Source organism: Neoarius graeffei, chromosome 26 (assembly GCF_027579695.1).
Source record: "Neoarius graeffei isolate fNeoGra1 chromosome 26, fNeoGra1.pri, whole genome shotgun sequence".
NCBI lineage: Eukaryota > Metazoa > Chordata > Actinopteri > Siluriformes > Ariidae > Neoarius > Neoarius graeffei.
In genome coordinates, this window is record NC_083594.1 from 7456419 (window position 1) to 7484272 (window position 27854).

The 27854-nt window shown below is 41.9% G+C and overlaps 1 protein-coding gene across 8 annotated transcripts in view; it reads left to right on the forward strand.

Moving 5' to 3' along the window:
* The window catches only part of LOC132874264 (protein 4.1-like), a 274967-nt gene that overhangs the window by 2630 nt on the left and 244483 nt on the right, over positions 1–27854 (forward strand). Inside the window, exon 2 of one of the 8 annotated variants that reach the window (XM_060910285.1) lies at positions 17455–17581. The exons of the other annotated variants lie outside the window; for them this stretch is intronic. The gene's annotated coding sequence lies outside the window, so the exon portion shown is untranslated. The remainder of the gene's footprint in view (positions 1–17454; positions 17582–27854) is intronic. 8 annotated transcript variants of the gene reach the window in all.

Here is a 27854-nt window from a genome sequence, read left to right on the forward strand (position 1 = left end):
TCATATAAAACTTTTCTGCTTCTGAAGAAAATATCCTGTAGATATAAACTTGTAATATGTAAAACAACAGAAACTTTTATTATAATTCTCTTGGTGATGCAGAGATTCGGCTCGGTTATTAAAAGGACGTCACTCTGGGATCGATATGTGCTCCTATATTTAGAGCTCAGATACTGATATTGTATCTAAAATGGGGGGGAAAAAAAAAGAGGAAAAGGGATCAGTGCATTCCTAATTACATCAGCATGCCGGTATCAACTTCACATCTGCCAGATGTAGGTACATGAGAGGATTGTGACTCTTGTAACAGATCAACACTTCAGTGGCACGTTAGCTTGAATCGAAAACCATGTTCAGCTTTCGTTCAGGATTTCCTCGTGGAAAAATGGAAAAAATTAATCACTCGGCGTGATGTGTCTTTGACGAAATATGTTTTGAAGGAGTACAATCAATTTAAGGGATTCATTTCGTCCAGGATTCCACAAAACCCCGCCTCCTGTGCTACAATTGGCTACTCGATTATTTTGTACCACTAAAGATCAGGGATGTAATGATTTGAACCATCTGGATTAATGCATGATTTTAAAACATGGCCACAACCATAAATGGATTATTATTTATTAGGAATTGATTTATTGTTCGTTATAGACAATATGTGAAAAAAAATTCATATTTTTAAACTGATGTGTACAACCCCGATTCCAAAAAAGTTGGGACAAAGTACAAATTGTAAATAAAAACGGAATGCAATGATGTGGAAGTTTCAAAATTCCATATTTTATTCAGAATAGAACATAGATGACATATCAAATGTTTAAACTGAGAAAATGTATCATTTAAAGAGAAAAATTAGGTGATTTTAAATTTCATGACAACAACACATCTCAAAAAAGTTGGGACAAGGCCATGTTTACCACTGTGAGACATCCCCTTTTCTCTTTACAACAGTCTGTAAACGTCTGGGGGCTGAGGAGACAAGTTGCTCAAGTTTAGGGATAGGAATGTTAACCCATTCTTGTCTAATGTAGGATTCTAGTTGCTCAACTGTCTTAGGTCTTTTTTGACGTAGCTTCCGTTTTACGATGCGCCAAATGTTTTCTATGGGTGAAAGATCTGGACTGCAGGCTGGCCAGTTCAGTACCCGGACCCTTCTTCTACGCAGCCATGATGCTGTAATTGATGCAGTATGTGGTTTGGCATTGTCATGTTGGAAAATGCAAGGCCTTCCCTGAAAGAGACGTCGTCTGGATGGGAGCATATGTTGCTCTAGAACCTGGATATACCTTTCAGCATTGATGGTGTCTTTCCAGATGTGTAAGCTGCCCATGCCACACGCACTAATGCAACCCCATACCATCAGAGATGCAGGCTTCTGAACTGAGCGCTGACAACAACTTGGGTCGTCCTTCTCCTCTTTAGTCCGAATGACACGGCGTCCCTGATTTCCATAAAGAACTTCAAATTTTGATTCGTCTGACCACAGAACAGTTTTGCACTTTGCTACAGTCCATTTTAAATGAGCCTTGGCCCAGAGAAGACGTCTGCGCTTCTGGATCATGTTTAGATACGGCTTCTTCTGTGAACTATAGAGTTTTAGCTGGCAACGGCGGATGGCACGGTGAATTGTGTTCACAGATAATGTTCTCTGGAAATATTCCTGAGCCCATTTTGTGATTTCCAATACAGAAGCATGCCTGTATGTGATGCAGTGCTGTCTAAGGGCCCGAAGATCACGGGCACCCAGTATGGCTTTCCGGCCTTGACCCTTACGCACAGAGATTCTTCCAGATCCTCTGAATCTTTTGATGATATTATGCACTGTAGATGATGATATGGTCAAACTCTTTGCAATTTTACACTGTCGAACTCCTTTCTGATATTGCTCCACTATTTGTCGGTGCAGAATTAGGGGGATTGGTGATCCTCTTCCCATCTTTACTTCTGAGAGCTGCTGCCACTCCAAGATGCTCTTTTTATACCCAGTCATGTTAATGACCTATTGCCAATTGACCTAATGAGTTGCAATTTGGTCCTCCAGCTGTTCCTTTTTTGTACCTTTAACTTTTCCAGCCTCTTATTGCCCCTGTCCCAACTTTTTTGAGATGTGTTGCTGTCATGAAATTTCAAATGAGCCAATATTTGGCATGAAATTTCAAAATGTCTCATTTTCGTCATTTGATATGTTGTCTATGTTCTATTGTGAATACAATATCAGTTTTTGAGATTTGTAAATTATTGCATTCCGTTTTTATTTACAATTTGTACTTTGTCCCAACTTTTTTGGAATCGGGGTTGTAAATAATTGTGACCGTGTTCATGCTGGGACAAATGAGGAGCTGGCGCGACAATCCAAAGTGCATTTTTATTTCTAATGTTCACTTTTCATTGCCAATACTTCTACACACACGCATGCATGCACAGATCGCAGGACGCAGCTCTGTCTTGCATGGCTGGCCATCTGAAAGACACACAGCGACGCATGTTAATAGACAGCCAGTCATTAGACACAGGCATCCCTCATCATGTTACCTACTGGTTTAACCTGAATCTTCGCCGTTCACAGCCGACGCTCGACCACGCCCTCGCTGTCATGATGGTTTAACAGGCTAGCACAGTGATTTGTTTGTAATGCGGATGCTTAAAATAGTCCCTCTGTATGTTTTCGTCATCGCGAATTAACCATAGGCCTCCTCTGAACAAATTTATTCACATATTGATTGGAGTCTACTAACTGAATATGGTATCATATCGCAGATTCAGTGATATCATCAATATCAAACCGTTGCTGTCTGAAGCCATATTGTATCGCCGCAGAGTCAGATGTATTGTCATTTATTTTATCCACGGTCACTGGATATGAGCAATCGCACACTCTGACTGGCTACTCTACTGCTAGGCTATCAGCTCATATACCATTTGTAGAGAAAAACAAAAGGGTGGCGTGCATCAAGTCAGATACACTATATTGCCAAAAGTATTTGCTCACCCATCCAAATTATCGGAATCAGGTGTTCCAATCACTTCCATGGCCACAGGTGTATAAAATCAAGCACCTAGGCATGCAGACTGTTTTTACAGTTTGGAGCTGGCCCCTTCCTCTTCCAACATGACTGTGCACCAGTGCACAAAGCAAGGTCCATAAAGACATGGATGACAGAGTCTGGTGTGGATGAACTTGACTGGCCTGCACAGAGTCCTGACCTCAACCCAATAGAACACCTTTGGGATGAATTAGAGCGGAGACTGAGAGCCAGGCCTTCTCGTCCAACATCAGTGTGTGACCTCACAAATGCGCTTCTGGAAGAATGGTCAAAATTCCCATAAACACACTCCTAAACCTTGTGGACAGCCTTCCCAGAAGAGTTGAAGCTGTTCTAGCTGCAAAGGGTGGACCGACGTCATATTGAACCCTATGGATTAGGAATGGGATGTGACTTAAGCTCATATGTGAGTCAAGGCAGGTGAGCAAATACTTTTGGCAATATAGTGTATATCACTTTGTTGTCAAGTATTTAAAAGAAACAGAAATAGCTAAAAGAAAATAGTCTCCCCCCCCAAAATAGCGCCTGTTCCACACTCCAGCCCAGGAGGTGGCGGTAATGCACCTTTAAGTTGGTTTGCCAACTGCCAAAAAAACCCTAAAGAAGAAAAACAAAATGGCGGCGCATGTTGCTGAACCAACCGAAGATTCGAAAATTCACGTTTTTCACAAATTGCTCCTGTGATTTTGCAGGTTTGTTTACATTCTAAGCGGAAACGATTTTGTCGGACATTTTGTATGAAGTTTTTATTTATCAAATTTGCAAAAAAATTAAAATGCTCCATTTCTCAAAATCCAGTGAATGCGGATAGAATAAAACAATTATTCCACTCAATGACTGATAGCCGACTCGGTGCTACGCGCCTCGTCGACTATCAGCTCATGTACGACGAGATTTCGTAGGATAACCGTTAAATATCAAATTGTTGCCTTACGAATTGAAAAATTGTCTCAGCAGATTCGTCAAATTCAGTCGTCCAATATCACATTCTCGGCTTATTGTTGGAAATCCCATCACATCACTGCAGCTTCTGCGGCATCGTCATTGACCTCTTGCCTTAAGAATGAAATCACATGGTATGATGTAGAAGCCTGAGATTTACGCGCCTCCTACAGATGAGTTGCTTGTGGTGTTGAATTCTAAAGACTGTGTGACGGATGGATGTAAATATAACGACATAGCGTTGTGAATATTGCGGAGAGTTGGTTGCAATACAAATTAAGCCTAGGTCACAACCGGACGTACGATTTTTTGGCCGTGCGATTTTTGGCGTTTCCCAAATCGCTGCGTTTTTTTTTTTGTTCGTGGAGAAAGACGCACGTTGGCCATAAGTTTGTCTTGCAACCTGAAAAAACCGTAAGCGCCCGCAGAGTTTGTTTGACATGACAAAGAACCTCTGCGGCCGGTCTACGGCTTGAAAATCAGCACGTCACACGCGCGCCCTCCGTGCGTTTCTTGCGTTTTTTGCACGTAGACCGGCCGTAGGAGCACGTACGGCCGGTTGTGACCGAGGCTTTATGTACAGTATTAGTCACTAATTTTGTGCATATCGTTGCTGTACAACAAGTTTGTATTTGTATTGAAATGAACTGGATTAACACCAAAGTTTAACTTCCTGCCAGAGGCAACCAGGAAGCTTTTTCTTCTATCTGCACTCGCTGGCCACTTTAATAGGAACTTGTTCTTGATTCTTTGATTCTAAGATCCTGTTTTTTGGCTGCAGGACTGGAACCCAATGTGTTCTTCTGTCTCTGTTGCATGCTGAGATGCGTTTCTGCTCACCACAGTTGTAAAGAGTGATGTATACGAGTTACTATATCCTTCCTGGCAAAAAAAAAAAAGCTCGGACCAATCTGTCCATTTTCCTTTGACCTCTCTTATCAACAAGGCGTTTCCCATTTCCATCCATAGAACTGTCGCTCACTCGTGCGATGTTTTTTGTTTTTCGCGCCATTCTATCTGTGTAAACTCTCGAGACTGTTGTTTGTGTGTGAAAACCCCAGGAGATCAGCAGTTTGTGAAATATTCAAACCAGTCTATCTGGCTTAAACCAACACCCATGCTACAGTGAAAGAAGGTCACACTTTGAGATCACAGTTTTCCCCATTCTGATGTGTGAACATTAACCGAAGCTCTTGATTTGTATCTGTATGATTTGATGCATCGTGCTGCTGTCAAAGGATCAGCTGATTAGATAACTGCACGTGTGTGTGTGTGTGTGTGTGTGGTCCTCTTTTTGCTTGGCGAAGCTACAACTTGTGTTCGAGTTTTAACTTCCTGGCAGAGGCAACTAGGGTTTTAGCAAAAATATCATCCTGCGTCGAAGGATTATTAAACATATTTTATAAGTTCAAATTTCACAAGAGTCTTTGAGGTGGTTTCAAGGCTTCAGTTAAATAATAATACCCCAAAGTCCTCACTAAAAATCACGACTATATTTTAAGCATCTGTTCCGTATTACCCTGAGCCGAAGAGGTCTTGAAGGTTCCACCCTACAGCTGCCTTCAGACCTGCCTTGAGAAATCTTATGCGCGGTTCGGCAAGCAGGCAATTATCAGCTTGTTTTTGTTCTGCATGTTACACCGCGATAAGGAGCGATAAAGGTGTCGAAGTCACACACGGGCGTAAAGCAAAGCACGTGTTCCCTAATTCACCAATCTCAGTTCAGCAAACGGTTCCAGAGACAGATATTTAACCTCCTGTGGTGCTTTGCATTTCACATTTCATAGTGAAGCTAAAGGCGTGTTTGGAAAATGACTTCTCATTTACATCCTGTCGCTTTGATCAGTGGAATATATGTTTTTGAAAGGTTATTCTCATTTACATGCAGAATTTGGGGGGGGGAGGGACATGAGTTTTGGAGAAAAACAATTACCTGACATTGTAATCGTGCGTTTTACACCAGCAAAGCCTCTATATGCAGGAGCAATGAAATAAGCCCATATTTGGACATGATGATGGACTAAAAAGACCTTCCTGGAAACATGAGTAAGAAACCTTTAGTGTGTTGAAAAAGAAATAAATTCGTCAGTTAAAAATTCTGAGAAAAGGAAAAAAAGACCAAGGAACGTCCGTCAACACCCCAGTTTTGGTGACCCTGTACCCTCAGATTACTGCTCCTGGTTGAACACGATGTGGTCTTCTCCTGCTGTATCCGATCAGCCTTAAGGTTGGATGTGTTGTGCGTTCCGAGATGCTTTTCTGTTCACCACGGATGTAAAGAGTGGTTATTTGATTTACCATAAGCTTGAATCTGTGTACCCATTTTCCTTTGACCTCTTTCATCAGCAGTGTTTGTCATCCCATAGAACTGCCCCTCACTGGATGTTTTAGTCTTTCCCACCATTCTGTGTAAACTCTAAAGACTGAAAATCCCTTGAGATCATCAGTTCAAATACTTAAACCAGCCCATCTGGCACCAGCAATCATGCCACAGTGAAAGTCCCAGAGATCACATTTTTCTCCATTCTGATGTTTGATGTGAACGTTAACTGAAGATTTGTATCTGCATGATTTGATGCATTACGGTACGCTGCTGCCACATGATTGGCTGATTGGATCATTGTGTACTCGCAGGTTTCCGACGTTGTTTTAATTCTGTTGGGCTTCAGGTTTGCAGTACCAGTCATGTCAGAAGTTCGGACACGTCTTCTAATTCAATGTTTTTTTTTCTTTTTTTTAATGAACTAAAAGACACTTTATGTCTTAAAGTAATGATGGATGTTGTTTCTCTTTATTAGTTGAGTGATTCTTGACATGGGGCGGCACGGTGGTGTAGTGGTTAGCGCTGTCGCCTCACAGCAAGAAGGTCCGGGTTCGAGCCCTCGTGGCCGGCGAGGGCCTTTCTGTGCGGAGTTTGCATGTTCTTCCCGTGTCCGCGTGGGTTTCCTCCGGGTGCTCCGGTTTCCCCCACAGTCCAAAGACATGCAGGTTAGGTTAACTGGTGACTCTAAATTGACCGTAGGTGTGAATGTGAGTGTGAATGGTTGTCTGTGTCTATGTGTCAGCCCTGTGATGACCTGGCGACTTGTCCAGGGTGTACCCCGCCTTTCACCCGTAGTCAGGTGTGGAATAGGGCTGTTTACTGTATTATTATTATTTACTATTTACCATTTCATCTGAAACGCATTAAGAAGGCAAGAAACTCGTCCACTAATTAACTTTTGACGAGGCACACTTGTTGATTGAAAAGCATTCCAGGTGACTACCTCATGAAGCTGGTTAAAATAACGCCAATAGTGTGCAAAGCGTCATCAAGGTAAATAGTGTTGTAGTCGAGTCACTAAACCTTGTGTTCGAGTCCAGTCTTGAGTCCCCGGAGTTCAAGTCTGAGTCATTAAAGAAAATTTCGAGTCGAGTCCGAGAACAAGACTCCAACTGCACTATTTGATGGTGGCTGCCTTTATGTGAAAGCGTCTCTGCTACTGTGTTGGACTAACGTTACTGCTCGACTGCCCAATTTTAGGCCCTGTCCACACGGCAACGGATTCAGGTGAATCCGATACAATTGTTAATCGTTTAGGCCTGGCGTCCACATGGCACCGGCGTTTTGGGTGCCCCAAAACGCAATCTTTTGAGAACGGGTTCCAGAGTGGAAAGATCTGGCAACGTTGCCGTTGCGAAGTCGTCTGGATGAGTAGAACGGATTTGTTTACGATGACGTCACAACCACATGACTGTGAGTGCTTCACGCCGGGTAGAAGTGTAACGAACTCGATGCGAGTTGTCAACAAATCCTATAACTTGGTTCATGAAACGCGCTTACAAAATATTTTCACTGTGAATATTTATTGTGTAATGGTGCAAAATGAGAGAGAGAGAGAGAGAGAGAGAAAATAGCCCTTAGGGCAGAGTCAATCCTGCCAGCAAAAATAGGGAAAAAAAGGAGCGATCTCACCTCTTCAGATGTTGGTTTAAGTCCTACAATACATTCCTCAAAAAGGGCGTAGAAGAACAAATTAATCCATCAACGTGTAATCTGGACCATTAAAGACGCCGCCTTCCGTGTAGAATCATACGTCATCCTCGCCGCCATATTGGATGGGTCAAAGCGGAGAATAAAGATGCCTCATTCATGTGCTGCGTTTAACTGTACCAACAGGTTTACCGTCCAAACGAGATCACATGGGATTACCTTTCACAGGTGAGACTGGAAAAATACTTTTCATTGTATTTGGTCATTATAATGTAATTTTACGAACAGATTTTCCTGACTTTGTGGCTAATATGAAGTCTCGCGCATAATAGTTTATGCGCATGCGTCCTTACTTCTTCTATTGTTCTGGTGTCTCCGAAGGGACCGTCTTACAGCGCCCCTAGAGGTGTGGCATGTGTATTGCATCGTTTTCAGCAAGCGTTGCGTTGCCATATGGACCTGATATCTTACTGATCGTTGCCCATGTTGACGCGATATTTTTTTAAATAACATCTCGTTGCCGTTGTCGTGTGGATGTAGCCTTAGTTAACAGGCTACAGATAAAAAGCTTGTTCATCACTCAGCAAGCCCCGCCCACTATCAACAGGGCAAATAACATGAGAGAGGGTTAACACTAGCTAGTTCATCGCTCAGCAAGCCTCGCTATCAACAGGGCAATGAGCATAGCGTGTCACTTCCTTCTCTGGGTGGAGTCTCGCCAAATGATGATTGAAGTTCGAGGTTGTCCCTGTCGTCTCCTTGATAGTTCTTCTACATATGGAACACACAGCAGTGCATTTATTTTTTTCCCACTGCATGAGAAGTCTGTATAAGCAAAGTGGACAATCCTAGGGGCGTCTCTCCAGGCATTTTAGCGCCGTTGACGTTAGTTTGTTCCTGAACATGACATATGAACAGGTGAATGTGCATTCTCTTGCACAAAATTAATGTAGATATAAATAAGCCAAATTATTATGGCATGTTACAAAAATAAAGAAAAAATCCAAGTCCTCGTCTCCAATTTACAAGTCCAAATGCCGTAAATGCACGAGTCTGAGTCCGAGTCATCAGTGCTCAAGTCCAAGCCGAGTCACGAGTTGTTAAAATTAGGGCATGAGTCAGACTCGAGTACTACAAGCCTTGAAGGTAAACGCTGGATACTTTGAAGAATCTAAAATACGAAACACATTTTGTTTTTAACACTTTTTTAAAACTACATACATGTTCCATATGTTATTCCATAATTTTGACGTCTTCAGTATTGTTCTACAAGATTAGAAAACAGTCAAAAATACACAAAAGCCTATGAATGAGTAGACTAGGGGTGTACAAACATTTGACCGGTATGAACAGTGGCTCTGTTTCATGCAAATACTATAGAACTGATATATTCTTGAAACAGAAAGCACCAACAAACACACTGGCATGAACTCTTGATCAGTTTGGGATGTGGTCTGAGCTCACATGAGCATCATGAGCCAGTCAGAAGATGCTGCACAGTGCTCTCCATTCATTATAATGCGAAAATGACATTTTCAAATATAGTTTGCCCTGAAAGCACCACTTGAGGTGGTTAGGAGGCCAAGACGGAGAAAAACGTAATGTTATTTTAATATAATCTGTATGAGTTTGGACAAGGCCTGCAGCTGTGGGGTCAGTAGGTACTGAAATCCTCATCAACGCTTTTTGATCTTTCCATCTTTCATCTCACCTCTTGCCAGATGAATGTAGCTGAAGCTGATGCAAGACTATTCAGAGATCCCCCGCCAGTGCAGAATTGATTCGTTTTTACTCACCGGCTAGAAAACGTCTCAATCTAGTTGGTGGACCGCTGTAGATCTAGAAATATAAAAGAACTTGAAATACATCTTCCATGATATTATACATTACAAGCTGCCTTTAAAAAAATTAAAAATCAGCCTTGGATTATCCTTTGAAGGTCATCAACCAAAATACAGACCAAATCAGAAGATAACTGATCACAAGATCTCATCTCATCTCATTATCTCTAGCCGCTTTATCCTTCTACAGGGTCGCAGGCAAGCTGGAGCCTATCCCAGCTGACTACGGGCGAAAGGCGGGGTACACCCTGGACAAGTTGCCAGGTCATCACAGGGCTGACACATAGACACAGACAACCATTCACACTCACATTCACACCTACGCTCAATTTAGAGTCACCAGTTAACCTAACCTGCATGTCTTTGGACTGTGGGGGAAACCGGAGCACCCGGAGGAAACCCACACGGACACGGGGAGAACATGCAAACTCCGCACAGAAAGGCCCTCGCCGGCCACGGGGCTCGAACCCGGACCTTCTTGCTGTGAGGCGACAACGCTAACCACTACACCACCGTGCCGCCTGATCACAAGATCACTAAAAAAAAAAAAAACCCTAGCATGTTTCCAACACGTTAGTTAAATAATTAGCATAAGTAGCATCCTGGTGTACGAAGACGAGCTACTGGAGTTATGCACTTGTGAGATGTAGTGCTAATTCTTTGAAATTATATCCAGTAAAAGGTTATCACTCCTACCACAGCTAGCAAATGAGGAGGGTGAAGGCTAACGTGCTTCCGCCAAGACATGTGAAACTGCTATCTACCCTCTTCCGCATACATGAGCTCACAGATACACATGGTCACCTAGCATCACCCTGATTGTTGACAAAATCACACACTGCTACATGCTATGGATAGGAGGACGGTATAGGATGAGACACAACTCGTGGAACAGCTACACATACGGTACAGTAGTGGTGATGCCAAACATAAAAAATACGCTCGTGGATAGAAAAATGATGTTTCGTATGGTCGTCTCTTCTTTTTGGCATTTTAAAACTTTCTCTAGGCATAATTATATCGCGATAATACACAGAGCTTACAATTCTTTAATCGTAGGTCTGTTTTTAATGCAGAACACACATTACGTGTTCTAGAATTTGGACAATATTTTATTGATGATATCTCGTACAACGTGACAGAGTAATGATCTTAAAATTACACAATCCAAAGTCAGATTAAAGGTTCGCTCCCACAATACCGATAACTATAACTATGAATCAATCCGTCCCCTGCAGTTTATGTACATGGTGGTCGCACCAGACTGATAACAATCCCTATAACCCAGGCCTGGGTTTATCCATATCAGTGAGATTGCTTCTGGAGCGATTTTTTTTCCAGGCCTGGACCTCGTCCGATAAAACACCTGACCAATCAGGTACTTGTTTGGTGCATGTGACGTTGTCTGAGCATGCGCTGTTTTTCCCGGGAATCTTTGTACATCCTTGTTGTGTCATGAAGCCGCGGAATACAGATTCACGGAAAATAAAAAATATAATGCAAATCACTGATCTTTTATTCACATACAGTATATGTGATTATTTTCCAGGAAATTTCAATAGTAAATTAATAAAGTAAACATATAGATAAAGGTAAGATATTTTAATGATGAACTTCGGCAGTCCAAACATTTAATCGTTTTAGACTTCTTAATTTTTTTTATCCGTATGAAATCGGTAACCAGTCTGTAATATACTGAAACGTCCATGACCCATCCGTAAATTATTAGCATCCAGGATGCATCCGTATTAAAATCCGTAACCACTCTGTATTTTGTATCCTTTTTTATTATATTTCCGTAATCCGTGACCTATCCATATTATATCAACCACTGGAGTGTGTGCATGGGTTGTTTTGAAGTCCAAGCTAGACAGTACGACCTGGAATAATGTGCTACTACTTGGGAAAAACTTCCATGACTATTCCTAAGTTGCATGCATTTGTGGTCCTGAGTGTCAGGACCAAGTGATATTATAGTGGGGATTATAGTTGTGGTGTTTCTGCTCCAGACTGGAACTAAATTCAGACAGAAGGATCATGAGAGTTGGAGTTATAGGTATACCATTGTTGTTCAGTGTTCTCCTGATGGTGGTCTCATGAACATTAACATTAGCCAATGTGAGAGAGGCCTTCAGTTGCTTAGAAGTTACCCTGGGGTCCTTTGTGACCTCGCCGATTATTACATGCCTTGCTCTTGGAGTGATTTTTGTTGGTTGACCACTCCTGGGGAGGGGAACAATGGTCTTGAATTTCTTCCATTTGTACACAATTTGTCTGACTGTGGATTGGTGGAGTCCAAACTCTTTAGGGATGGTTTTGTAACCTTTTCCAGCCTGATGAGCATCAACAATGCTTTTTCTGAGGTCCTCAGAAATCTCCTTTGTCCGTGCCATGATACACTTCCACAAATGTGTTGTGAAGATCAGACTTTGATAGATCCCTGTTCTTTAAATAAAACAGGGTGCCCACTCACACCTGATTGTCATCCCATTGATTGAAAACACCTGACTTTAATTTCACCTTCAAATTAACTGCTAATCCTAGAGGTTCACATACTTTTGCCACTCACAGATGTGTAATATTGGATCATTTTCCTCAATAAATCAATGACCAAGTATAATATTTTTGTCTCATTTGTTTAACTGGGTTCTCTTTATCTACTTTTAGGACTTGTGTGAAAATCTGATGATGTTTCTGGTCATATTTATGCAGAAATATAGAAAATTCTAAAGGGTTCACAAACTTTCAAGCACCACTGTATAGTTAGTTATCGGTATTGTGGGACCCAGGGCCTTAAAGTGCCATTCCACCATTGGATGTATTCTTTGGCATAAAATACAGTATATTTTATGACAACATGACTAGACAGAGAAATCTTTTAGCTTCAAAATGATATATCAAACATAATTTTTTGACAACGACAAGTATATTAATTTTGCGACCAAAGTCACCTACCCTTTTAATTTCCGCGCGGTAGTGAAACGTGATGTCATCGGCAGGTTCCCCTTCTTGTGTACCACGTGTCGGTCTATTTTTAGACCAGGAAACCCCCAAAGTGAGAGAGTCATTTCTCCTCGTATATGGGGGCCAAAAAAATTGCGAAAAATTTTGAGTTAATCTTTCAGTTAGCTAGATTTATTGGTATTAGCTAGATTTATTGGTATTATTTTTATCGCGTTCTATCCGCCATTGCTGATAATCTGTGCCACGTCACACGTCACGTGGTACACAAGAAGGGGAACCTGCCGATGACATCACGCGCGGAAATTAAAAGGGTAGGTGACTTTGGTCGCAAAATTAATATACTTGTCATTGTCAAAAAATTATGTTTGATATATCATTTTGAAGCTAAAAGATTTCTCTATCTAGTGATACCATTTACATGTTTTTTTCTAGAAAAATTTAGTATGAGGGCGCTCAGGGTGAGATGGTGCCGGTTGTCCCCCCCCCGCCGTGCAAAGCCTTTGAAAAATGCTCCAATGGGACATTCTGAGGCTATCTGAGAGGGAAATTCTAACAAATTGTCTGTCAACATTGAAAAAGAAAGAAGTAAGGCCAAAAAAAAAAAAAAATAGTGTGTTTCCGGTAACATGAAATACTAAAATAAGGTCGGTAGGTAGGAAAGGTTTTTTTTTTTTTCTTTTTTTAAATTTTGTTCGAAAAAATTAACACAAGTAAACATCTTACAAAATAGTATTTTGGCACAGAATCCTTTATACCACACATCATAATAAAATAAGTGTTTTAAATCTTTAAACGAATAAAAAAAATATCGCGAGAGTTCGAGTTATGATTTACGGAAGCGATATTTCATGATATTTTAATGTAATAACGTGAAAACACCTTATCAAGAAATAACGTGAAAATAACGTCCTAGGCTAGGCTACTTCCATTAAAAGCAGACGGCCTCGCCTAGCCTACTGTAGAACTTGGGTCGAGCAAAAACATGGCTGAATCCTGAATGACTCCTATTTGTATAAATAGGGGACTACATAGGCGGCAAAATGTAGTGTTTTTCCCTGCCATGGAAGTGCACTTGTATACTGAAAAGGAAGCAATTTGCATTACAGCCTTGAATGAGGATTCAAAATGGCGGCTCGGCTCAGTTTATGCAGGAGGGCTGATAGAAGTGGCGAAACGTTTTACTTTTTATCGTTTCTTTCACAACTTGAATGCGTTGAAACAAAAAATTATGACAAACTAACGCCGCTTACACTAAAATATCGAGGGAAATTTGTAATAAAAACTTTACGGTCGGCAATTTCGACGCGGAAATTCTCGATCGGTCTGGTTACCGGAAACACACTTTTTATTTTTTATTTGGCCTAATCTTCTTCTGCCCCGGACAGTCTTTGGCTTTCTTCCGCTTCGTGCCGCGGGATGACGTCTTTAAATGCCCAAGTGTCAACAAAAACATCTTGCGAACTACTTCTGTCAAAAGCTCCCGCGCCGGTGGGTGAAAGGTCATTCAGTCTCGAGAAATCTCGCGCTATAAGTCAGCTGACCTTGTATGTAACCCATGTCAAATCTCGCGAGAGCAGCCACGACAAGTAAACAACTAAACAACATGGCGCCTCAGTCTGGAAAACGCCAATTTGGATTGTTTTTGCACCATCTGGCGGTGTATCTAGTATGATTGGAATATTTTTGGAGCAATTATAACGTATTTGATGATCAGACACATTGTCACGTAGTGTTGCTGGGATGTTTTCACGGAGTCGGTAAGGGGGCGCACGCCGAGAGTAAGAGGGCGCAGCACCCCTGTTCCCCCGTTTAGACGAAAGCCTGATTTATATATGTTGTCAAAATATATTGTATTTTATGCCAAAGAATGCATCCAATGGTGGAATGGCACTTTAAGTTGAATATTAGACAAGCTGCAATTTGAAGAATTCCTAATTTAAATTGCTTGAATTTGCTTTTTGTCTCAGAATATTTACGAGAAAATCTGCACAGTAAGATTTGAAGGGGGGAGAAGAGAAGAATAAATAATGAAATGGTATACTTTATGAAAAGCTTGGTTGGTTTAGCACATGTGACTTGGTTGAAAGATATTTAAAGGCTTAGAAGGGGAAGGGAGCCAAACCTCACCATGTAAACGTTCTGTAATGTTTACATCAGTGTAGCACCGTGCGCACACACCCGTGCATACACCAACACACACCCACTGTTGCGCTTTCACAAACACCTCGAGGGAGGGAGGATAGATAGCTCAGGTTGACGTTCACACTGCAAAACCCTACATCTGGTTTAAGTGAGCAAGGTGTAGACTTTTCGTTCCCGTTGTTGATGAATGTTTTTGTTTTTTTTTAAATGTATTTGAATGTGTTGCTGCAGAAGAACATCACACTTCACCAAGCCAGAACCTCCAGTCATGCATGTTTTGTGTATTCACACAGCCTGTAGGGACGTGTTCAGACTCTCTCTCTCACACACACACGCACACATTTGGAAGAACCAGCGTCCAGTCTTTTTTTAGGCCTTATACTATTTTTTTTTCTCTCCTCTTCTCTTCAGTGAGAGCGACCACAACTATGGCACTGTTTTCCCCCACAAAAGAGTGACATCACTTTTCTTTTGTATTTTCCCTCCACATAAATCCTATTGTGAAAGGAAAGCAGACGGCGCTTCCACACGTATTTATTCATTTAATTATTCATCAGCCTTCCCTATTTAGTTAGTCGTTAATCATTTCTTGGGTCCAGTCTGTCTGTTATCGCTTTTGGCCACACTTGGATTAAGGAAAGCACATTCACATGCTATTTTAATTACTGCTTCAGTCATTCCCCCCGTATGTTTCTCTCATTAATAAGATGCAAGTTTAATTTGATTTTCAAGCCTGAGCAGGATTGCTTGTAGCTACAATACCTAATACACGCACTGGTCAGTTTATTAGGAACACCCAGCCGTCCGCCTGTTGTTTCGTGCGGTTCTCTAATCAGCCGATCCCTCGACAGCAGCACGATGCATCAAATCAAGAGCTTCAGTTGATGTTCACTTCATTCAAACATGAGAATGGGGAAAAATTGTGATCTCAAAGTGGTGATCTCCTGGGGTTTTCATACGCAACAGTCTCTAGAGTTTATACAGACAGAATGGTGCGAAAAACAAACATCGAGTGAGTTCTGTGGGTGGAAACAAACGCCTTGTTGATCAGAGAGGTCAGAGGAAAACGGCCAGGTTGGGTCGAGCTTTTCTGGTTATGCTGTTGTAACTCATGTAATCACTCTTTACAACCGTGGTGAGCAGAAAAGCATCTCAGCATGCAACAGAGAGAGAAGCCCACACTGGGTTCCAGTCCTGCCGCCAAGAACAGGAATCTTAGAATCAAGAACAAGTTCCTATTAAAGTGGCCGGTGAGTGTATTCTCCTCCTTTTACAGTAGCGTACATTTTGTGTCTTAAGGGGTGTTTACACGGCACATATTTGCATCGATGCTGCACCGATGTATTTTGTTGCGATATATCTTACACCGGTGTAAATTTTGTGGAGCGTTCACACGTCACAAACCTGCTTACTAGAGAGAAGCGTGTTAGCACCGGTGCAGCCCCACTTGCGTTCACACGGCAGTTTTTGCGACCGTGCTATACGATAGTAATAATGCGGAAATGAAATATGCGCATGCGTGAAAATGTACTTCCTTTTCCCGGTTGTCATGGCATCACCAAGCGCCGGGAAAACAACGTGGATGAAGACACCAGTGTTGCCAGATACTGCTGATGTTTTCCAGCCCAAAATATGTTCAAATCCGCCAAAATGCACTTAAAACCGCCCAATCTGGCAACACTGGAAGACACGCAGTTCTGTTGTTGTTGTTGATATTCGCCATTTTGGAAGCGCAAAATACCAGGATGCAAATTATGCAATGCCCGTATGTAATCAACTCTCCTCACGCGTAGCGAGTCTACCCCTGTAGCGTTCAGACGTCCCATTTTATATCGGTGCTGACCCGCAAACTAGCCTTTACTCCGGAGTAAATTTCTTAAACCACCTCCCGAGCAGGGTTAGAGTTGCACCGGTTTAAGCAGCTTTCAGGGGCTACACCGGTATAACTTTGTACCGTGTGAACGCTCTACCGGGGCAGCCCCGGTGCTACACCGGAGTAAAAGTTGCCGTGTGAACACCCCTTTATTTGAGCCAGACCGAAATAATTGATGGAAAAAAAAATTCCCATCTCTGTGGCATTTTTACAACAGAGTTCCTGAAATCTAATTTGAAACATTCAGCTCTGCTATTCGGAAAATATAAAAAGTGCTGTGCAAAACCTCAGGTAACGAAATTCTGAAAAGTGAAGACGCATTCAAGAGGAACCAAGGGAAGGAAAAGTTTATGAAATCAATATATATATTTTTATCTGAAGAAATCAGTTCTTCTGCACACTTTGGCTCTCACTTCTGTGAACCAGTGTTAGTTATTTTTTTTAAATTATGTTCGCGTAAAGGCGTTTTTCCACAATCAAACCTTGAGATTTTATCCAATTCTGATGTATGAGCTTGTAAAAGCAACTATATCAAAATCGGTATGCTATTACAGCACTTTGCATGAGTTCTCACCCCCACGTTTTGGACTTTTACAGTCTGGAATTGAAGCATTTAAATCTAAATGGGATTTTGTGTCATGAATCCACACAAAATAACCCATATTATTTTTTTCACAGTCCGGTTTCCATCAAATCCTGCGCTCTGATTGGCTGGCGAGCGGGTCCGTATTCTATGATACGGACCCCAGTTACGGACCCTGGTTACGGATCTCTGGCGACTCGCTCGTTCACAACAACAAACATAGTAGGATTTTTTTTCAACATTTATCTTTTTTTTTTATATAAGATTTATTTATAATATTATCAAAAATCTTATACATTTTTGCCAGCATTTCTCAGGAGAATAGCATTAATTTTACAGCATGGATAGTGATAACGACAGTCTTCACAGCAAAAGCGAGTTTTACTACCCTGAGGAAGAAGAAATAAAATAAAACATTTCAGGAGAAAGCTAAAAACCTGTAACTGTTGCTAACGCCGAGCAAAAACATGTCTGAATCCTGAATGACTCAATTTTGTATAAATAGGGGACTACATAGGCGGCAAAATGTTGTTTTTTTCCTGCCATGGAAGTGCACTTGTATACCGAGGAGGAAGCCATTTGCATTACAGCCGTGAATGAGGATTCAAAATGGCGGCTCGGCTCGGTTTTCCCTTTCGGGCGCTCTCGTTTTCTGTTAGAATTTGGTAAAGAAAAAAATAAATATATTATTTACCAGCTTAAGGTCGGTCCATGTGGTGAAATACCGTGACCTCGGCCTTGAATACTGACCTCGGCCCAGATGGCCTCGGTTGGTACTTTCAAGACCTCGGTCACGGTATTTCACCATACGGACCTCCCAGCTGGTAAATAACACACATTTATTATACATACAGGACACTTTTTCGATGGAATAAAAACATGTGTTCTATTCCCTTCTTGCGGGTTTCATTCATTTGGTTTGATAGCATGCAATCTTGTTAGCATATCGCTTATCCTACGTGCATTACATCACTCTATCCAGTGGAGAATGAGTGTTGGTTTGATATTGATATTGAGAATGGTTTGATATTGCACGGTTGTCAAGACAACATGACGTCACATGTTGGAGACGTAAAACTTCCGGTCTAGCAAGTGAGCGACTGTGACTATTTGTAAAAGCCAGGTTTGCTTTGTTAAATATGGAAGATTTTGAGAGAATTTTGAAAGAGAAAGATGCGTTGAACACCTGAAAGGAGTGTCTATGTATAATACTACTACTACTACTACTAATAATAATATTGGCTGGCTTTTTTTCATGGTATATCAGATATATTCCATTCAGCTAGCATGAGACTGAATGAGTGGAAGATGAGTTCAAATATCATGCTAGCTGAATGGTATATATCTGATATACCACTCAACGCCAACCAATATTATTTAAATATTGAAGCAGAGTGAAAAATCAATATCGTTTTCAAAATTATTTCCAATTAAAAAAGTGTAGAAATTGAGATTGCGCAAGTATTTGCCCCCGTAAATTAGTTATTATGAGAAGTCGTGAAAGAGGTATTAAAATATGGCCGGGACTGGGACAAAGTTATAAAAACGTTTCAATCAGGGCTTGGTTATAAATATATCCCAAATTTTGACAACCCTGCCGAGTGACATTAAGTCCATTATTTTAAAAATGGAAAGAAAGAACATGGCTTAACCACAAATCTGGCTCGAGAAAGCTGTGCAAAAATGTCAGGGGGTGAATACTTATGCAACGCACTGTATTATAGTTATTTTTAGACAGCAGTGTAATGGGTTTAAACAAAACACTTTTCAAGACTGCTTAGTCTTGCAGTGTATTTTGTGTGTGTGTGTGTGTGTGAAATTCAGACATTTTTGACAGCTAACATGAAGATGACATAAAGATGTATTGTAGTCGTGAACAATGATGTCTGAGAGTAATGATCGTTTTAGATCTAAGAGCCAAATGTTCATAAAACATCCTGCGAACCTAAAATGGTTCGCTGAGCACGTCATAATCCCCATGAAACAGATACTCTTGATTGATTGGAGCCTATTTAAACCCATCCTGTCCCAGGACTCTCAAACGATCAGTGTTCGTGTGTGTTCAAGGTGTGTGAGGTGTGGCAGGGTTCGAAGCTGACCTTTGTGTGTGTGACCTGCAGATCAATTTGCAACAGAGCTTTTATTTGCAACTCAAATCCATGAGGCAGCAGTTCCTGGTGTTTGAGAGCCAGTGAGAACAAACCAGAGCACTTTTCTAGAAGCTGTGCTCCACCAGTGCAGCTCTCGATCCTCATCGCTAGTATGCACATTAGAGCACGTTAGAGGTCTGCAAATGTTACGATCATTACCCGAGTGCCTTTTGGGGCTTGTTGTCCTGCTTCTGTAATGTTGGTGAATGGGAGTGTGTGTGTGTGTGTGTGTGTGTGTGTGTGTGTGTGTGCACGCAGAGTGAAAGCTGGTGGTCTCGCTGCTCTCTCACTCACTCGGTCTGTGTGGAATGTTCCCAAGCTTTCTGTTTTTTCTAGCCAAAGGGGAAATGTGGTCATGTCCAGTGCAGAAACATCACACAGCATAAAATGCATTCTCGTCAACAGTAAGAGATCTGGAATGAGACCATGTGGTTCTGTCTTTGTGCATCAGTAAATGTGGAGGTTTCTTTTTGAGAGACTGAATTTGAACCAGCAGCTTTAATATTGTTCCAGTTTTTGTGATAAGCTTGAAAATCTACTATACTATAATTATAGAACTCGTACCTCACAGCAAGAAGGTTCTGGGTTCGAGCCCAGCAGCCGATGAGGGCCTTTCTGTGTGGAGTTTGCGTGTTCCTTGTTTGGGTTTCCTCCGGGTGCTCCGGTTTCCCCCACAGTCCAAAGACATGCAGGTTAGGCTAATTGGTGGCTCTAAACTGACCGTAGGTGTGAATGAGAGTGTGAATGGTCGTTTTTCTCTGTGTCAGCCCTGTAATAACCTGCCGATTTGTCCAGGGTGTACCCCGTCTCTCGCCCATAGTCAACTGGGATAGGCTCCAGCTTGCCTGTGACCTTGCACAGGATAAGTGGTTACGGATAATGGATGGATGGATGAATGGATTATATCTGATATGCCACTCAACAAAGCCCCTCTCTCTCTCTCTCTCTCTCCCTCTCTCTCTTTATATATGTATATATGTATGTATGTATATGTGTGTGTGTATGTTCTATCCACATTCGCTGGATATGAGCAATCACACACTCTGATTGGCTACTCTGCTCCTAGGATATCAGCTCATATACTGTGAGTAGAGAAAAAAAATGGCAGCTTTGTCATCAAGTATTTAAAAGAAACAGAAATAGCTAAAAGAAGATAGTCCCTCCCCCATATCTCCTGTTCCACACTCCAGCCCAGTTGGTGGCAGTAATGCACCTTTAGGTTGGTTTGCCAACTGCCAAAAAAACCCTAAAGTAAAGCAGAAGAACAAAAAAATGGCGGCACGTGTCGCTAAATCAACCGAGGATGAAATTAAAAACTCTACTCAAAAACAAAAACCACAAAAATACAAAAAAAAGAACAAAATATGGAATGAAAGTATTTGATGGTAAGAATGTATCTTTTTAAAAAAAAAATTTCAAGAATTATTATTATTATAGCATATTTCACAAATTGCTCCTGTCATTTCACTGGTTTGTTTACATTCTGAACGGAAATGATTTTGTCGGACGTTTTGTATAAAGTTTTTATTTATCGAATTTGCAAAAAATAAAAATGCTCCATTTCTTAAAATCCAGTGAATGCAGAAAGAATAAAACAATTATTCCACTCAATCTCGTCGTACATGATTTATAGCCAACTCGGTGCTCCGCGCCTCGTCAGCTATCAGCTCATGTACAACTTGATTTTGTGGAATAACTGTTTAGAAAAAGGAAAAAAAAAATATATACTAGTGCTGTCAAAAATGTCACGTTATTAACGCGTTAACTTGACTCAATTTTAACGGCGATAATTTCTTTATCGCGAGATTAACGCTCTGTGACATGATGCCACGCCCCGCACAACCAAAGTCCTCTGCCCTCCCCCGAAGAGCCACGGTGCTCGGCTTAGGTTTCGTTTTCCCATCAGCGTCTCCAGCCCCACTTTGCAGTGGCTGTGACAAGACGTGTTATGCTCTGCAATAAAAAAAAAAAAACATTGGTACAACCAGTGTTCGAACTATGCCGATATTTTCGGGGGGTCCCTTATTTTCCCTTGGGGGTGCTTGCGCTTGTCTCAGAGCGCGGCTCTCCATCGCGCGCTCACTTCGGATATGCAAATGCTTCCCGTTACACACGATTGCTATGTCAATAAACATCATTTTGCCAATATTTTAGAGACCCCCCAACATTTCCCAAATCATGTTTTCAAGGGATCTCATGTCTGTTTCAGGGGATCTCGGATCCCCCGAGTACCCCCGTAGTTCAAACGGTGAGCAAGCCCATTCACTTTATGCTGATAAGAGAATTACAATGGTTTTTCATGTGACAAAAATGTGCGATTAAATTGCGATTAATCGCGAGTTAACTATGACAGTCGCGGCATTAATCATGATTAAATATTTTAATCGCTTGACAGCACTAATATATATACACACACACACACAGAGTGCTGAAAGACAAGTCAGGGACTCGTGTCATTGCATTAAATAGTTACGTCAGTTTCATAAGGATAGGATTGTGTCGTAAAGCCCCCCTGCAGCTGTCTGATGAGCGAATCTGTATTTCCTTACATGATTGAATTCCTTCAGCAACTTTAACAGTGTTGTTTTTTTTTTTTTAAAGATACTAATGCATGCAATTTACCCTTTCAAAGCTCATCCCGGACTGCCGCCAGTGTAGAGTCCCGAGAACAAGCACTACTGATTATGGGACGTAGGGGCTACTCTGTTGCCATGGTAATTTTAAGAGGGTTGAGTAGGTGGTAATGAGCACCAGAGCTTTAGTGTCGTCATCATCAGGGTTATTACAGATTTGTTCACCACACTGCATCTCCAGTGGGTTCTGTGGACCCACAAACCTCTGCACACATCCTGTATTAAAGTGAGAACAGCACAAATAAGTGCCAAAAGCAATAAGCAATTAGTGTGACATTTAAAAGACGTAGTTACCTAATGGAAACCTGCAGGGTAAGCCAATGATCAAAGTCTTTATCCAGCCTGTTATAGTCACAGTGCGTGGTCAGAGAACACAAAGCAAAGGAAGCTCTTTATTCTGATCTCTGTCTCTAAACAAGCCGTTTTCTAGCATGACTCAGTGCGTCCTCTTGGCTGACCCTTCGGCGGTGTTTTGGCTGCTTTCGTTCTCTAAGGCGTGGTCTCTGGCCCTTGCCTAGCTTATTATACAGCGCTGATGCATCCTTGAATCTGATTGGCTACAAAATGCTGCTTGATTTTCTGACTTTTATATTAATGCACTTCTTGTTATGATAACACGTTATCAGTTCTGGAGTAACGACTTACACAGGGACATGGTATGATAATAATAATAATAATAATAATAATAATAATAATAATAATAATGTTAAATTTATATAGCGCCTTTCAAGAAACCCAAGGACGCTTTACAATAGTAGACAAAGAAAGAAAAAAATATATATATAATAATAAAAAAAAAAGTAAAAAGTCCACCAAGTAGGGGTCAGGATGTAATTCCTGAGGTGTAGCAGCCACAGTCTCACCAAAAGGCGCACGAAAACAAGTCCCACATCTCCAGCACCGCCGCCACGATGCCGTCAGCAACATCGCTCAGAACATCACGCCATGGATCCACAAAGCGAGCAGAGAAGCTCCGGCACGCAGAGCGCTGGTGTGTCCCAAACCGCCTGCACTGCCGCCGCGACACCACCGAGCAACATCGCTCAGAACATCACGCCAAGCGTTAAAGCGCAGAGCACTGGACAACCACGATGTAAAATGAGCAACGAGCTCACTGCAGTCCACAGCTGGGAGCGCAGGCATCGCCCACGGCGAACCAAGGCCTGGAGGGAACCGACGCCCAAAACTAGGTCCGGAGCTACACCACAACCGGCGGACAAAACACTCAAACAAACATCGAACTACACAAACACACAGAAAAAAAATAGAAAAAGAAATAAAATAAAACAAAAAAAGCTCCGGTGAGAAGCGGCAGCCAGAACGTGCACGACGTACTCTCAACCGGAAACAGAAAAAAAAATGGTGGGTGTTCCACGTAAACCAGTTATTTAAACGTGTGAAATCATTGATATGGTGAAAATTTCTATGCGGAAACCTTTATTTGGCATTTAGGGGAGGAGCCATCATCGCTTTGTAACAATTTGCTTCATAATCATTGCGCTCTCTGGGAACTCCAACCCCCCCATTGTTAGCCATGCCCACTTTAATTAGCCATAGCTATATACTAGGTGAAAATGTGAATTTAAAGCTGGGCGGCCTTTCGATTTCATAAAATCGGTGAAATTTAGTTCCTTCTGAAACGTGGTCATTGTGATATATGTTTATTTCTGTAATATCTCAAAAATATCAGGTCATTCTGTGTCAGGGAAGTTATTTAATTTGAGGGGATTAAAGCAAATAATGTGCATGAAATTGCTCGCTTCGCACAGTCAAGCAGACAGGAAGTCCGTGTGTGTGTGTGTGTGCGCATGCGCAGGTTTACCTTTGAGCGTACACGGACAGTTCCATCATTCTGTTGCTAAACGAACAGCTGATCACACCGAGGTGCTTGCTGAGCGCCCATATTTATTAGTTTGGTCCTGCGTTTCCTTTCCTTCGTATATAATATAACGTCTTTTCTTCTCGCTTTCTTTCCGTTACTGTAGTCGGTCTTTCACGTTTCATTCACACACTCACGTCCTCCATTTTTCTCTCTGGTTTCAAATTTGTATCCCACAATGCCTTGCGTGAACGAGGAAAGCCCACCATGTGATGATGCATGACATAGTATCTTTATTGGGTCATGGTGAAGTAAGAAAAAATAGCGGAGAATTTAGGGCCATGTGGCCTTAAATTCATTAATTGTTTTATTTAAAAAAAAAAACTAATAAAATTGGAAGTCTGTGATTTGAGCTCAGTAGCTTTCGGTCCACTAAACAAAAATAATTGGGTGTCCAGGAAAATTCTTTCTATGACCTAGATTTGAAAAATCTGAAAGGCAGTCTAGCTTTAAGAAGTCGTGGGAAGTCACTTCGAGTTATACTATAAAAATAGTATAAAGTTCTTAAATTTATAAGTAAATACACTGGAAATTTATCATTTTGTCAACTTTTTGGATACTTTAAAAATATCTTTAAAGCTGTTAAATTTGTCTAGTGATACATATACAGTACCAGTCAAAAGTTTGTACACCCCTACTCTACTCATTCATCGGTTTTTCTGTATTTTGATGATTTTCTACGTTGGTGAACAATACTGAAGAGATTAAAACTATGAAATAACATCTGGAGCATGTATGGAATTATGTGGTAAACAAAAAAAAGTGTTAAACCCTCAAAATGTTTGATATTTTAGATTCTTCAAACTATCCAGCGTTTACCCTGATGGCGCTTTGCACACTTGGCGTTATCTTAACCAGCTTCATGAGGTCGTCACCTGGAATGCTTTTCAATTAACAGGTGTGCGTTGTCAAAAGTTAATTAGTGGATGAGTATCTCTAGCCGCTTTATCCTGTTCTACAGGGTCGCAGGCGAGCTGGAGCCTATCCCAGCTGACTACGGGCGAAAGGCGGGGTACACCCTGGACAAGTCGCCAGGTCATCACAGGGCTGACACATAGACACAGACAACCATTCACACTCACATTCACACCAACGGTCAATTTAGAGTCACCAGTTAACCTAACCTGCATGTCTTTGGACTGTGGGGGAAACCGGAGCACCCGGAGGAAACCCACGCGGACACGGGGAGAACATGCAACCTCCACACAGAAAGGCCCTCGCCGGCCACGGGGCTCGAACCCGGATCTTCTTGCTGTGAGGCGACAACGCTAACCACGACACCACCGTGCCGCCTGATCACAAGATCACTAAAAAAAAAAAACCCTAGCATGTTTCCAACACGTTAGTTAAATAATTAGCATAAGTAGCATCCTGGTGTACGAAGACGAGCTACTGGAGTTATGCACTTGTGAGTAAGTTCTTTATTGTCAAGATGTAGTGCTAATTCTTTGAAATTATATCCAGTAAAAGGTTATCACTCCTACCACAGCTAGCAAATGAGGAGGGTGAAGGCTAACGCGCTTCCGCCAAGACATGTGAAACTGCTATCTACCCTCTTCCGCATACATGAGCTCACAGATGTGGGGGAAAACTGGAGCACCCGGAGGAAACCCACGCGGACACGGGGAGAACATGCAAACTCCACACAGAAAGGCCCTCGCCGGCCACGGGGCTCGAACCCGGATCTTCTTGCTGTGAGGCGACAGCGCTAACCACTACACCACCGTGCCGCCCCTGTTTGAGATCCAAATAGTAAATAATAAAAATACAGTAAATAGCCGTATTCAACACCACAAGCCATATTATGTCAAGAACCGCTCAACTAAGTAAAGTGAAATGACATCCATCGTTACTCGAAGACATGAAGTGACTTTTAATTCATAAAAATAAAGAAGTAACAATGCTGTTTGTTCAGTGTCATGTCAGGACACCAGCTTTAGTCATTGTGACTGATAGGAACTGAGATGGTGTTCTGTAAGAATCGGGATGTTCTGGTCAGCTGCAGCTCTCAGCGTGATTGCAGTGAGTCAGCATATTCACAAAGCTGGGAGGCTTTTAACCTCCATCTATCCCTCCTCAGCATCAACACTTTTGGTTTTTCATCCGTTTCTTTCTTGTTGCCTGGGGAGTGCATTTAAGTGCCCTGCCAATTCTCGGAAAACATGTGTGAATCAGACTTGTGATCTGTGAGCTGATGTTTGTGTTGGTGTTTGTGCTGATGGTGATTTAGCGAAGTTCTCAGCATGCAGCGAGCTCGCGGCACGGACCACGACCCAGTCTGAACTCTAGACTTATAGGACCAGTTAGTGTTAATGGTGACTTTTGGTACACCTTGGGGTAATTTAAAGTCTGAGACCACATTGAAAATCTGGGATTTTTTAAAATAATTTAATTGGAAAAAAACAGAACATTTTAGTTTTTTTGTATGTTTAAATAAAACAAAAGTTTAACATTCAATATCTTGAATATTCAACATTTCAATAATGTTGGGGGCGGCACGGTGGTGTAGTGGTTAGCGCTGTCGCCTCACAGCAAGAAGGTTCTGGGTTGGAGCCCAGCGGCCGGCGAGGGCCTTTCTGTGTGGAGTTTGCATGTTCTCCCCGTGTCCGCGTGGGTTTCCTCCGGGTGCTCTGGTTTCCCCCACAGTCCAAAGACATGCAGGTTAGGTTAACTGGTGACTCTAAATTGAGCGTAGGTGTGAATGTGAGTGTGAATGGTTGTCTGTGTCTATGTGTCAGCCCTGTGATGACCTGGCGACTTGTCCAGGGTGTACCCCGCCTTTCGCCCGTAGTCAGCTGGGATAGGCTTCAGCTTGCCTGCGACCCTGTAGGACAGGATAAGCGGCTACAGATAATCGATGGATGGATAAATAATGTTGGCTGGCGTTGAATGGTATATCAGATATATTCCATTCATCATCCATAACCGCTTATACGGGCAAGCTGGAGCCTATCCCAGCTGACTACGGGCGAAAGGCGGGGTACACCCTGGACAAGTCACCAGGTCATCACAGGGCTGACACATAGACACAGACAACCATTCACACTCACATTCACACCTACGCTCAATTTAGAGTCACCAGTTAACCTAACCTGCATGTCTTTGGACTGTGGGGGAAACCGGAGCACCCAGAGGAAACCCACGCAGACACTGCGAGAACATGCAAACTCCGCACAGAAAGGCTCTCAACTCAGGTTCGAACCCAGAATCTTCTTGCTGTGAGGCGACAGTGTTAACCTCTACACCACCGTGCTGCCCACTATATTCCATTCAGCTAGCATGATATTGAACAAATCAAAGACGAGTAGCTGAATGGAATATATCTGATATACCATGGAAAAAAAGGCCAGCCAATATTATTATCCATACACATTCCTTTCGGGTGTTCAACGCGTCTTTCCCTTTCAAAGTTCTCTCAAAATGTTCCGTATTTAACAAAGCAAACATCATGTTGTCTTGACAACCATGCAATATCATAAACTATATTCAACGCTCATTCTCCATTGGGTAGAGTGACGTAATACACATCGGATAAGCGATATGCTAACAATATCGCATGCTATCAAACCATATGAATGAAACCCGCTAGAAGGGAATAGAACACGTTTTTATTCCATCGAAAAAGTGTATAATAATCTGCACTAATTCTAGGTCCTTATTTAAACGTAAGCACATTTGTGACATTGACGATGTTAAAGTGACACAGGTCGATGTATTAAAAAGATGAATAGTACCCTGTGGAGCTAGAATAACCCCTCGGTACTTGAATCACATGCTGTATTGCCCGCTACCTCATGCCTGTGAAGGAGAATGAGCTGGAAAAACACCGTGAG